Below are 15,333 nucleotides of genomic sequence, written 5' to 3'. Positions count from 1 at the left end.
TAACATTATATAAGTTTCAGGTGTGCATCATTATATTTCGATTTCTGTGTGGACTACATCATGTTCACCACCCAAAGACTAATCACTATCTGTTCCCATACACATGTGCCCTATTCCCCACTTTGTCTCCTCTCTCCTCACTTCTCCTCTAGTAATCACCAATCTAATCTTTGTATCAATGTGTTTGGTTGTTGTTGTTGTTTTTATCTTCCACTTATGAGTGAAATAATATGGTATTTGACTTTCTCCATCTGACTTATTTTGCTTCGCATAATATCCTCAAGTCACACCCATGTTGCTGCAAATGGCAAGAGTTCATCTTTTTTATGCCTGAGTAGTATTCCATTGTATATATCACATTTTCTTTCCCATTCATCCTCTGATGGGCCCTTAGATTGTTTCCAAGTCTTGGGTATTGCGACTAATGCTGCAATGAACATAGGGGTGCAAATATTTACCCAGTGGTATGTTAGAATACCTGTTTCCTTAGAGACTTACCATGCTCTTTATCATCTTTCTCAATAAAATAAGCTAAACAAAATCTATAGACATTACTTTTTATTTCTTTAATAACTGCTGAGCTTAATGTGCTTTTGTCATCTGTTTTTCTTCTGTGAATTTCCTGTTTTTATCTTTTGCTCATTTATTTATTGTGTGTTTTTAAACTGATTTGCAAGAGTTGCTTATCTTATATTATTTTTAATATGTTGCAAAAGCTTTTACTAGTTGGTGAATTAATTATATAGAAATTCCCATTACCATGTATTTCACATATGGTATTTTAAAGAAAAGACCAAATGTACATTCAGAGGAGTCCTGGAGTGTACTACATGCCTAAGCAGAAACAAGAGCATACAAATCACCGAAGCAGAAGAGACTCTCTCAGCTTGGCACCAAAGTTACAGGAAAAAGTGCTGGGCTCACAAGAGACTCAGGAAGAAATCCAATAATTCAATCTGAGTGAGAACTGTTCCCTCAGCCACACAGAGAAAGGTTTCTCCTCACCACAGTTTCTTCGTGAAACAAAACTAGAGCTTGATATCAAACCCCACAGTATATCCTTCCCAGTTCCTCTCTGCCGGGTCAAGGTTACTCATCCCTTAGATCTCAGCTCAAGCATCACTTCCCCAAGGAAGCTTTCTCTGACCTTGCCCCTAGATCAAACCTCCTTTTTTATGTTCATGAGACAGTGTAATCCTTTGCAGCATTTCTCACCATTATGATTTTACCTTTATTAACCTGATTATTTGAATCCTCTCTCTTTCTTGTTCACTAGAATGGATACTTCCCGAGGGCAGAAACCATCTGGTTTTGCAACTCTTCATCTCTGTATATTTAGCCTGTCACACAGGAAATACATGGCAAAGATTTCTTAGGTAAATTGATTATATACAAATATGCATTATAAATTATAATTAACATTCATTGAGAGTGAGTTCAGACATTCTCCATGAATACTTGTGACATTTTCATGAAGTGCTGACTTTAAGAACCACTTTAGATATTATTAAATAGAAAAATCTAGACTTGGGAGATCGTGATTTACCAGCAAAATGTACATTCTGGTGTCCCAAGTGAGCAAAATACATTTTTCTCCCTAGAGTTCTAGGTAAACGACGGCTGTTTAAGTAGAATTACTTTCCATTAAATCCCTCATAACATTTAAAAAGGCTGTTGACTAGCCCCACAGAAACCTAAAGAATAAAGGAAAAAAAATCCTCTGTACTTGTACAGTCCAATACGATAGCCACCAACCACATGTGACTGGTGGACAGGTCAAAGATGGCTAGTTGAAATTGAGATACGATGCATGTGTAAATTACGTGTGGGATTTCAAAGACCGAGTATGAAAAAAAGAGTGAAAAGAGTCAATAATTTTTATATGTTGAAGTGATTTTTGGATATATTGGGTTAAACAAAATATATTATTAAAATTAATTCCACCTGCTTCTTTTTACTTTTTTTATTGGGTCTAGTAGCAAATTTACAATTCAATATGTGACTCACAATATATTTCCATGGGATGGTGCTACTCTTTACTATAACTCCCAGATGCTAACTGAAATTGGCTTTATACCTTATATTACCTATTTAAAAGAATTGAAAACTCAGAATTCTGCAAAAGAGATGTTTGAGTAATAAAAATCTGTTATAAAAATCTAAGTGCTAACACTTACTCACTGAAAGTCTTCAAGTTTCCACCCAATGTCCATTTTCTCTTATTTTACCCACAATTTAACAAATGTGCCTATTCACTTTCTAAGGTCAAAGAAATATACTATAAGTGTTGAGAAAGGTCGCCACTAGCAAGTACACTGACATCTGAGAATTTCAGCTCCTACTCCTTTGCATCTTGTTAGCTGACCACCTACTAACAAGGAAGGTAATAAAAAATACTATGAAAAGAAGATGGAACAACAAATCTACGTTGTAGGGGGCCACATAGTGTGCTTAGTGCAGGAACAAGAGGGCTACACCCTCCTTATTCTCTGAGAACTTTCTAATATAGTCCAGTACAGTTACTGATGTTAGAAAAAGTTAAATGATCCTAGGGCATGCACACTCCATTTAAGAAAACATAGGACAAGTGCTATCCAAAGTGATGAAAATAAAATATGGAATTATGGTGAGTTTGTCTACTAAGAACAGCTTCTTCTAAGATAAAGGGAGAAACAGTGATGGGTGGAGAGAGGTAGTAGGAGATGAGAAAGAATAGGGTTGTGTTCTGCTTGGTCAAAGTTTTATTATTAAAGGAGCTGACTTTAAAAACTGAGTCATCTTCTATTGTGTAACATAAGAATTCTTAGGACAAATATATATTAGATAAACAGAATGTCATGAAATAATATCTTCATATTGATACCAATTATTGTAACCCATTTATTAGTAGGAAAATGTTCTGCCCTGCTTCCTATGTCAAATGCCATCTTCCTTTGCTTTAATGACAAGATTTAATGGGGCCTTTGGATTATTATACGCTTTGGCCTAAGCAAGTGAATGACCATTAGGTCTGTTCACTGACTTCAAATCACATGTTATCAGTGAAACCTTCACTGCTGAGTTTCCTTTCATTGTATCTGCAGGCTGACCATTTCCTGTCAATGTCCTTAGAACGGAGAATATACTGAAAACTGAGGTCAGCCACTATGCCGCTAACTCTACCCTTCTGGCTTTGGAAGATAAAGCAGTTTTTATTTTGTTTTGTTTCAAAATATTATTTTTTTCTTTTTTAAAAAACCAATGTTAGATTTTTCTGTGATTTGTTTCTTGTTAAAAATCAGCAAGGTACATTTCCAACAATATATAGTGTTGTCCAAAGATTTACCCACTGCAAAGTGAATTAATTTCTTACTGTGCATCTTACGCTTCATTCAAGAATTTGCATGCTCTGTCCAGCACACAGTTTTTGAGACAGCACAGAGTAGGAGTAACTAAGATCTGAATATGACCCTTGTGATATGGGGACTCACGAAAGACTAGTAAATAATGCGCGATGACTAGCTCAAGAAAAAAATTTTTGTTTAAGTCCAGCATATTAATTAGAACTATAATGCAATATCTTTCATATATATCTATACATATATACATATATATCTATACATATATATCTATATATATTGTCTACACATTTGTGTTCACAAACTTGTGTTCTTCTAGAATAAATTTCATAGGTTACTTTTCTTATTTCTTCATCTTTTTATCTTTGAAAATATAATTGGGTCATTATTTTGACCATGTTGATGAAAAGTGAGCATATCAATATTTAAAAGAAGGTAAACAAAACTCCAAATATAAATATCAAAATGGGAAGACTTTAATGGTGCCGGGTGACCAGAGGACAGTTAGCTCAGCTGCTTGGAAGTGTGACAGTCATTCTCGCCCTTTGTATTTCTCATATTATTATTAGACTGGCTAATGACCAAGGTGTGAAGGATTCAGATTCTGAGCTCTCAGTAATTAGCAGTTTACAACCTGTTTTGATTGGAATGACTGAAGGCGGTGGAAACCACTTACATGTGGGGGGAAACGGGATGAAGAGGGAGACAGTGGCTGTTTATTTCTGGAAGGTTTGTTATTGTGTTGTCATTGCTACCACTTAAGTGAGTTCCTTTCTTTTCAGCTTCAGACCACGTTTCGTTTCCTGCTCTGTTGCAGAAAGCCGTCTTTAGGAGCAATAAAATCAACTAATTGCATAAAATGAAAAAAATATTACTTGAATCAAGAGGTAAAGGGATCCAGCCATTTTATGGTATCACGTGGTGAAGAATGTTCTTAATGACCACTCCAATGAAATTGTTTGCAATAGGCAAAATCAGGGCTGGATTCACACACAAGCAGATTAACGTAATTTTGACAGGTGCGAGGAAGGGCTCTCCCCTAGAAAGGGCCTAGACTGGGGTCTCTGAGCAAATCTAATCCAAGGAAATAGTGTACTACAAAAAGAAGAGAGAAGAGCCAGCCTGGTGGCATAGTGGTTAAGTTCACATGCTCCGCTTGCTTCAGTGCCTGGGTTTCTGCAGGTTTGGATCCCGAGCATGGACCTAGCACCACGGTTGCAGCCACACTGTGGCAGCATCCCACATATAAAATAGAGGAAGATTACCACAGATGTTAGCTCAGCAACAGTCTTTCTCAGCAAAAAGTGGAAGATTGGCAACAGATGTTAGTTCAGGGCCAGTCTTCCTCACAAAAAAAAGAAAGAAGAGAGAAAAGAGTGAATGACGGTAAGTGTAGGCCTGAAGAAAAGACATCTTACTTTTTGTTTCAATTCTGATTAAGCCCTTGAGCAGGAGTGGGATAGGGGAGAAAATATATCAGTTGCACAGTTGTCTTCAAAGTGGTTTTTGATATTATTATTTTATCTTTTTGTTTGTTCACTGATTTTTGGTTGGTTAATGTTTTAAACTAAGCCAATCACTCAGTTTCCTCACTGGTCAAATGCCAGTTGAACTACTTTTGGCTTCTAAATGGAAATTTCTGATTCTCTTGCAATTATCCACTAGTGTGATTTTTCTTTCTTTTTCAAGTCCCAGGGTCTCTGCTTCTCTGTTACACGCACTCCAGGGACAGATGGCAGAGAAGACACCACCTGTCTGACAAAAGACACTACCTAGTTGGTGCTCTGAATGTCATGCTGAGAAGCAGTAGCTGTCACCGAGGAAGTATCGATTGTTATATAATTGTCCATTCGAGTGTTTGGTTATATTCCGTTTTGTATTATGTACTGCCTTATATTTTTAAACTTGATATATATGTCTCTGCAAACTGTTAAGGACAGAGACAACAATGTAATGCTTCTTTTATAGTCTCCAAATAAGAAATTCAAGAGAATGAAATAAACATTTAATAAATTATATTCAACAGTGGACCATAGTTATGAGGACAAGGCTGTGACCATTTTGCTTACCGTTGTGTCTCTCCTGCTCAATACAGTTCTTGACGTATGGTTAAGTGCTTCACAGATATTTGTTTAATGGATGAATAAACGAACTTTTTAAAATCACACATTAAATTGTCAGCTGAGATTGAGGCTGCACTGAAGGGCAAGAGTGGAGCGAAAAAAACTTCCTGCTCTTGGATGATAGGTACTACTAAAGGTCACGCGGAGACCATGTTTCACAGTTGGTTTGCTCTGCCTTATTGGCCTATGGTCAGAAACAAGGGCAGAGTCAGGGAAACTTGGATGGGGTCTAGTTATGCTTTTAAATCTTCAGAGCCAGGATATATGCCACCACCCACGACCCCATTCCCAACTCCCAGTTCCCTCATCAAAGGATGGACTTGGACTGAACGCCTCACTCTGTTTTGGTTAGGGGGACCAGCTTATATTTTCTGGTCAAGTAATACTATCCTTTGCGAAATTCACAGCACATGGTTTTGATCATTTTACACTTTAAACTTGGAGGAAAAAAAACCTCTTTGTAACATTTTTTGCAAGACCAGTTACAGCTCGTGGCTATATGAGCACCTAGATTCATCCAGAAGACTCACGGGTTTCACCCAAAATTTGTTAGTTCTGGGGCCAGCCCCATGGCCGAGTGGCTAAGTTCACGCGCTCCGCTTCAGTGGCCCAGGTTTTCGCTGGTTCGGATCCTGGGCCCGGACATGGCACTGCTCGTCAGGCCATGCTGGGGTGGCATTCCACATGCCACAGCTAGAAGGACCCACAACTAAAAATATGCAACTATGTACTGGGGGCTTTGGGGAGAAAAAGGAAAAATAAAATCTTTAAAAAAAAAATTTGTTAGTTCTACTATTTCAACACATAATCCATTCTCTCCTCTTTTCTTGCATGCTAGGTTAGAAATTAGGTGCCATGCTTTTGGCATTTCCGTGTCTCCTGCTTGGCACATGATGTGTTCATTAGATTTTGTTAAATGAGTGAATGAATGAATGGCCATTGTATTTTCTGTTACTATTAATACATTTTCTTTTTCTCCTTGGGAGGAGTTACTATTTTTCAGAATATATCTATTTATCCTCTGATTCATGTTCATGTCCTGTATTTTAAGACCTCATGCTGGGAAATCCTAATTTCCTGTCATAAGGTTGATTTGACTACTCAGAGTCTTCTTAACCTTGATTTGTTACAGCATGTTCCCAGCATTCTGATTCACGATCGCCTCATTAAAATTAGAACAAAATATACAGAGGGAATGTTTTCCATACAGTCCTTAGGATCTATTTTTTTTCAGCTCTCCCTCTGCCCACTGAATTGAAAATATAGCTAGAAACTTAAAAAAAAAAGCTACTGAATGGATATTTCAAATTACAATTTACTAACCGGACATAAATATGAAAAAAAAAGGTAATCTAATCATGGTCATCTAATATAGTTAGGAATATATCTAGGAATCCATTTAGGAAGTACAAATAAAAATAATAAATATTGATATATTTTTTAAAAATAAATGTCCTTAGGATGTAATGTACAACATGATAACATAGTTAACACTGCTGTGTGATATATAGGAAAGTTGTTAAGAGAGTACATCCTGCGAGTTCTCATCATAAGGAGAAAAATTTTTCTTTACTTTTTATTGTAGCTATATGAGATGAAGGATGTTAACTAAAGCTATAGTAGTAATCATTTCACAATATATGTAAATAAAATCATTATGCTGGATGCCATAAACTTATACAATGATGTATGCCAATTATTTCTCAATAAAACTGAAAAAAAAATAGATGCCTTTAACCTTTGGGTTTACAACTTAGGTCTTCTGTCATCATAATTATTTGACATTACCAGAAAGATAACATTTTAAATGAATGCATCCTTTAAAAGTTTTCAGCCTCTCTTTTCAGTAGTCCATCAGATAAGGTAGTACAGGATTTTCCCCTTATGTTCTGAAGCAATTGGAACCAATTAGCTGATCTGGGGAACTCTCAAAAGAGTACTATTATGAAATTTTCTAATTCTAATACTCTCCCCTCTAAGATTTCCAAAGAAATGTTTGGAATATTTTTCTTTTAGAAACTTTATGCTTTTCCTTTTAATCTACAAATCTGACTTCCTGAGATAGTTTTTGAATACACTCCTTTTTGTTTCCGTTTATAGCAAGAGGAGATGAAATAATTTATTTCACAATAACTTTGGGAAATTTCACAAATTATAGCATAGGTAAAACTTGACCTTGCTCCCATCCCTCTGTCTATCCCATCTGTTTGGCCTCAGCCCTCTCTGTCTATTTTGAGCCAAAGGACCTCACTCTGAGCAAGTTACTAAATATCCTGGAAAAGGTGTTGGCTGGTAACCTAAATTGCATCATCCCCAGTATTATATTTTATCACAGGATTTTATAAGCAGAATATCCTTGACAATCCGGAAGAAACGGTTGTTAGTAATGAAATTTCCTGTGGCAATATTTAAAAGTGTCCTACAATGGCCACCTGATCCAGTCAGACCCTGTGAACAGATACTTTAGGAAGTACTGGACAGGTGGCAGGGCTGGATAGATGTGTAAAAAAAGAAGAAAACATTTTTCACAGCAAGCATAATGTATGGGGGATCAGATGACAGACAGTTTTTCTCCTATTTCCCCAAAAGTCAAAAAACCCCCCAAACCCATGTAAATTCCCCACATATATGCCTCAAGCTCTTCAGTGGGTAGTTGTGTATATAAATAGGGTGAGGCGGTTATAAAAGAAACAAGAATGAGAAAGGGTTTTGCTGGTATATGTCCGTCTACAGAAAGAACAAGTCAACTACTAGACTCTAGAAACCCAATCAATTTTCTGATGGAGAGATGTCATATCTGGAGAGATGTCACATGGCAAGTGTCCCCGAATGCTGTACAAGTTATTACTAAGATTTACTGATTCAACAGCTATAGAATCACCTCTTGGACTAAATGAATTAAGAATTTAAATTTCAAGTCTTCAATTTTTCTAGTTGAAAAGCTAAAATTACCTTTTAAAACATACACTTTTAAAACAATTTTTGGCATATTACTTTAAGAGGTAAGCTTCCTAGAATACTTTGTACATATGTTTTACAATTACTCCTAATTTGTGTATCTGTGTGTATGTGTTTGTAAATTTATTTATAGGTACTCATTATGTTTATTTGCATTTTATTTATAAAATATGCAAAAGGACCTCCACTTCTAATATATATATTAACAATTTTAAAAGTTTATAAGTATGAAGAAGTACAGTTTACATTCAAGTTAACTTTAAAGTACCAAATATTTATAAATCTAGTTTATAATGTGGATAAATAATGACATCTGATTTGCTGTCTCTGTCATTCCATGAAAATACTCATGAAAACCGGAAAAAGAGAAACAAAGACTCGATGTTATTTTTATTCTTTCAGTTTTAAATTCTACTTTTTGATCAATTTAAACAACTCTTACCACTACTTACTTTTGATTTTTTTCTTTTTTGTTTTCATCTTTTTATGCAATATTTGGTATGTCCAAAGAATAAATGTGACACAGATTTAATTTACAAGGCATACTAATAAGATGAACGACCAGGTACCCAACACCGCTGTGCTCTTTTCCTATGCCATCCTTCTGCCTCACCCTCTAGGCATAACTACTATTCTGAATTTTATGTTTGCCATCCTCCCCACCTTTTTTAGTTTTATTGCATATGTATACAGCCCTAAATACCATATTGGCTATTCTTCATCTCCTTAAGAATGTTATACACAGTCTTCGGGGATTTGCTTTTTTTCACGCAACATTCTATCTTTGAGTCATCTTTGTTGTATAAAACTGAATGATAGTGTTCTGTTGTACGCATATGCCACAATTTATTTATCCATTCTCCTGCTGATGAACAGTTGGGATCTTCCAGCTTTTTGCCACCGTGGACATTCTTTTACTTCCAGTGCACATGTATAAATCTTTCTCTAAAGTAAGTACCCAGGAGAATTGCTGAATTCTAGTGTGTGAACATCTTCAATTTTAGTAGGAAGTATTACTTTTTCTAAATCTGTTGCTTACACATCCTCATCAATACTTGGTAATATCAAAAAACTTTTCCCAATTTAGAGGGATAAAATACAATCTCATGATGCTCTCAATTTGCATTTCCCTCATCATTAATGAGATTGGATATTTTTAATGTACCTATTCAATATTCTTGTTTCCTCTTCTGGGAAACGTAGATAATCTGTAAATGTTTTCTTCCTATTTTTTCTATCGCACTATCTGTCCTTTACTGATTTGTAAGAATCCCCTATACATTCTGCATACTAACTATTTATTGGTTATATATTGCAAATACATTCTTGTAGAGTATGGCTTGTTTGATCACTTTATTTATGATGTCTTCTGAGGAATATAATTTCTTAATTTTTAATGTAATGTAAGTTATCAGTCTTTACTTTTGTAGTAGTGCATTTTCTGTCCTCTTTAAGAAAGTTTTCACTACTTGAGAAGATTGGATTTTCCCATGATGATGTTTTCCTATTTTTTTCTCTAAAAGTTTTAAGTTTGTCTTTCACAGTTAAATTCTTAATCTATCTGATAACTATTTTCATATGCATTGTGAGATTGGGATCTAATTTCATTTTTTCCACATGGATACCCAACTGTCACAGCACTATTTACTGAATAGCTTTCCTTTCCACGGTTATTAAATGTATTCCCTGTATCCTATAGTAAATGTCTAAACAAGCATGAGTCTCCTTCTGTGTTATCTAGTGTGTCACTCGGCAATGTATTTATCATTGTGCCACACCACAGTTTCCAAATTAGTTTAGCTCAAGAGCAAATCCAAATAATTATAAGGCACGTCCTCTCACCTTATTTTTCTCGTACAGGAAGTTCTGTTTTCTTGGTTATTTGCTCTTCTGCGTGTATTTTAGAATCACTCTGTCAAATTCTACACAAAACTCTAAGGATTTTGATGAGAATTATATTAAATGTATAGGCAAATGCCAGTGAGAATTAAAACTTTGTGATACTGAGTCTCCCAGCAATAAACACTGCTATCTCCCCATTTCTTTAGGTCTACTTTACTACCTTTCAAACAAGTTTTATAATTTTCTCAAAAAATATTTTCACAGCTTTTGTTAGAATTATTCTTAGGTATGCAATAGCTTTTGTTCCTATGGTAAATGGTAACGATCTTAAAATCTGATTTTGTTATTTGGTGCGGATATACAGAAATATAACGGGTATTTTATTAGTGATCACATCACTAGCCAGCTTGCTAAATTCATGTTTCTAATAGTCTGTAATTTTGTGGGGCACTTTTGTTTCGTGTTTTACAAGCAATTATATCACTGGAGAATAATGACATTTTGGTTTCTTCCCTTTTAGGTTGTTTAACTTTTATTTCTTCTTCTTGTATTACTGTGCTAAGACTTCCAGTATCACGTTTAACGGTGCAGTAAGATTATATGTCCTTAACATTTTCATGATTTTGAAAGGAATTCTCTTAATGTTTCACCATTAGCAATAATGTTTCCTTTATCCTCTTAGTGGAAACCCCTTCTCAGGTTAAAGAAGCTCCATTTTTTTCCCGGTTTGCTAAAATTTTTATCATTTTCAGGGCTGAGTCTTTTCAACTTGTTGTTTTATGCGTATTTAATCTTTAATGTGGTGAAAGATATTTATAGATTTTTAAATGTTAAATGTTGGTCATTTGTGAATTATGTTTTTTATCAACTGCTGTATGTATTTTGGGCCTATTGTAATTTTCTTCATGACTGAAACAGGCCTATAATTTTCCTTTCTTGTATAATTCTTGTTTGATTTTGGTGTCAAGGATATATTGCCTTCAAAGGAGGAGTTGGGGAGTATTTCTTCCTCTTCAACCATCTTTAAAAATGTTTATAAGACCAAAACAATGGTGCCTTGAAAGTTTTGTCCAATTTGCCTGTAAAATCATTCTGACCTAGTGTTTATTATATGCATATTTTATCTACTGATTCAATTACTAGTCTATATTTAGGGTATTTCTTCTCTTTTTTCCTTCTTCTTCTCTTCAAAGCCCCCCAGTACATAGTTGCATATTCCAGTCGTAGGTCCTTCTGGTTGCCCTACGTGGGACACTGATTCAGCATGGCTTCATGAGCGGTGCCATGTCCGTGCCCAGGATCTGAGCCGGTAACACCCTGGGCTGCTCAAGCGGCGTGTGTGAACTTAACCATTTAGCCACAAGGAGGCCCCTATATCTTCTTTTTTAAATCAGTTTTGTAAGTGCTATTTTTCTCAGAGTTTGCTCATTTGCATATATTTTCAATACTATGAGGTTTTTCTTGATATTTTCTTACTTTCTTTTTCTCTCTGCTTTAATGGTAGATCTGTTGTCTTTTTAATTCCTACGATTGCTTGTTGGTCATGTTTTCTCTCCTTTTTCCAGAACAATCTCTGTAGAGATTTGCTTTTGGGCTTAGGTGATCCTGTTTAGGTCACTTCTTTCTGCCATTTAAAAAGTTATCTCCTAACATCTGCATTCTTTGAGTTTATTCCATTGTTTTTCTGTTTTCATATATTGGATGATTAGCTCATTAATTTTCGTTTTCTCTGAATTTACATTTACAGGTATGAACAGTTATCCTCGAAAGTACTGCTTTCACGAATTCACAGGGTCTGATGTGTAACATTTGTATAATTGTTCACTTTTAAATACCTTAAAGTTCCCATTATGGTCTCTTTTTAATCCGTAAGTTATTTAAAAATATGTTTCTAGATTACAAGCATATGTCATTGCTGTTTTCTGCTATCGTATTTTAATTGCACAGTGTCCAGAGAATGGAGAACAGGGTCTCATAAAATGATTTTTTAAATTACTTCAGACCTGATTTTGGCTTAATGTATGGCTAATTGTTATAAATGCTTCATGTATACTTTAGAGAACAGATATCCTTTAGTTTTTGCATGTAGAAATCAAACTTGCTAACCCTGTTGTTTATACCTTCTCTATCTTTACTAATTTTTGACTGTTTGAACTAAGTGAAATGCATTGACATTTCTCATCCTGATGGTGGATTCACAATTCCTCCCTCTTGCTCAATGTACTCTTACTTTCCATATTTTAAGACTAATTTTTTCCATAGGGATCTGAGTTTATATTTGTTAGATCTTCTTGATGAATATAAATTTTTATCACAATTTCATGATATTTTCTAATCTTTAACAATGATTTCATTTTAATGTCAGTTTTGTCTGATATTAATCTAGCCGCCACATCTTTCTTTTCATAGTGTTATTTTGGTCTATTTCTGTTGGAGCCAGCCTTCAAAATGGCGCCCAAGGATTCCCAACTCCCCTCCCTCCACACACACACACAGTGAATAGGGTTGACATATGTAATCACTAAGAAGTTACATAAATGGCAGTGTGTGCCTTCAGGCCCAGGTTACAAAAGACGCCATGGCTCCCTGGATCATCTACTCTGTGGGAAGCCAGATGCCATGTTGTGAGAGTACCAGGCCTATGAGAGGCCCTTCAGCCCCAGTTGGGTCTTGAGATGACTGCAGGCCCAGCCTGCATCTAGACTGCAATCTCTTGAGATACTCTGAGTCAGAATTGGGCAATTAAGCCAGTTCCGAATTCCTGATCCATAGAAAATGTGGAATGATACATGTTTATTTTACATCATTAAGTTTTGAGATCATTCGTTATGAAGCAATAAATACATATTGAGAGATGATAGATAGATAGATAGAAGATACAATCTTATCACATCCTTTTACTTTAATGTCCCCATGTTCTTCTAGTAGGAGTGAGTAGCATATAGCTATGTTTTTTAATCCAATTCAGTAATCTCTTAGTTGAGGGCTTTATTGATTTACTGTGATTATTGATATATTTTGACATTTTTCTACCATCCTATTTTTTAAATTGTCCTATTTCTTTATGCACCTTTTCTTTCTTTTTAAGTAATTTGGCAGTTTCTTTCTTATATCATTTTCCCCTCTATGATGTTAGCATTTATATCACATTACTTTTCATTTATCATTTATTACAGAAAATTTTGCCATTCATATTTAACTTATAACGTCCAAAGATATCTAAAGCTCTGCCTAAATACTAAGTTGATAGAATATAGTAACATGATCACTCCTTTTTGTGACTTACGTTCTATTTTTGCCTACTATTTTAGAGTTGTCTTTCTAAATAAAATGACAAATAATTAGACACTCTTTTTATTTTATGCAGATGCTACTGTTTAGATTAAGATACGTTTACTATTTTATTTTATCACTATTTTTTTCTTGCATCTCAGATTACTCTTCTGTGATAATTTTCCATCTTGCTGAACTACATCTAGAATTTCCTTGAGTAAACAATTGTTAGTAGTAAACACTCTGTTTTTGTTTATCCAAAAACAAAAATTTCACTCTTATTTTTGAAAAAAAATTTTACAAGTTAGAAAAAGATTGACTTCAGTTCCAGTAGTTCAGCACTTGCAGGATTCTCCTGTCTAATTTTCAGTCATCATTTGTTGATAAGTCTTTACTTCTCTTGATGCTTTTAAGAAGTTCTCTTTGATTTGGATGTTCTGCAATTTTATCAAGACACATCTAATTGTGGATTTCTTTTTATTTATACTTTTAAATATTCATTATGTTTCCTGGATCTGCAAATTCAGGTTTTTTATTTATTTTGCAACTTCTCAGCCACTATCTATTCACCGATTTCCTCCCTTCATTGTCTCTCTTTTCTCCTTTATGCCTTCCAACTACACATGTCTTGGAGCTTCTCATTCTCTCTTCTGTATATCTCAACTTCTTTTTATATTTTATTTTTTCCCCCTCTGCTCTGCATACTACGTAAGTTCATCAGATATATATTCGGCTCACTAATTATTTCTTCAGCTGTATCTAAAAATCTGTTTAACTGGTTTATGGAAATTTTTTATTTCAAAAATTGGTTTTTTGGGGCCAGCCTGGTGGTGTAGTGGTTAAGTTTACATGCTCTGCCTGGGGTTCACAGGTTTGGATCCCAGGTGCAGACCCACACAGCACTCATCACACCATCCTGTGGTGGCATCCCACGTACAAAGTAGAGAAAGATTGGCATAGATGTTAGCTGACAATCTTCCTCACCACAAAAAAAAAAATGTCTTTTTCATTTCAAGAAATTCTATCTTCTTTTTTTAAAGTCTTGCTGACCATTACTGACAGTTGTGTATTGCTTACTCATATCTGTGGTTCCATGTTTTATTTTCTTAAGCATTTATGATATAGCTTATAGTAGGCAAAATGATACCCCACAAAGGTGTCTATATCCTAATCACAAGAACTTGTGACTATATTAGGATAAATGGCAAAGGGGAATTAGGTTTGCAGACAGAAATAAGACTGCTAATCAGAAGTTAGAGAGATTATGCTAGATTATCTATGTGGGTCTAAAATGAGCACTAGGATCATCAAAAGTGGGAAAGGGAGGCAGAAGAAGTGGGTCAGAGGAAGAGATGTGATAATGAAAGCAGGATCAGGGAAATATAACATAGCTAACTTTGAAGATGAACAGACTGTGTTGATCCAAGGAATGTAGGTGATCTCTACATGTTGGAAATCGCAGGGAAATAGATTTACCTCTAGATGTTCTAGAAAGGAACTCAGCCCTGCCAACACCCTAATTTTAGGACATCTGACCCCCAGAACTATAAGATAATAAATTCGTGTTGTTTCAAGCTACAAACTAAATTTGTTACTGCATCAATAGAAAACTGATACATAGCTATTACATATTCTGTTTCTGACTACTTTAATAGCTCAGGTCCTTAAGAGTCAAAGGTAATTGTTTCCCATATCTACTAGCTATTATTCTTTTTATTTATTCTTTTTTTAATTGCAGTAAAATTGGATTATAACAATATATAGCTTTCAGATGTACATCATAATATATTTCAAATTCT

The sequence above is a fragment of the Equus przewalskii genome, chromosome 2 (genome assembly GCF_037783145.1).
Source record: "Equus przewalskii isolate Varuska chromosome 2, EquPr2, whole genome shotgun sequence".
Lineage (NCBI taxonomy): Eukaryota > Metazoa > Chordata > Mammalia > Perissodactyla > Equidae > Equus > Equus przewalskii.
Note: the sequence above shows the minus strand (reverse complement) of the source record.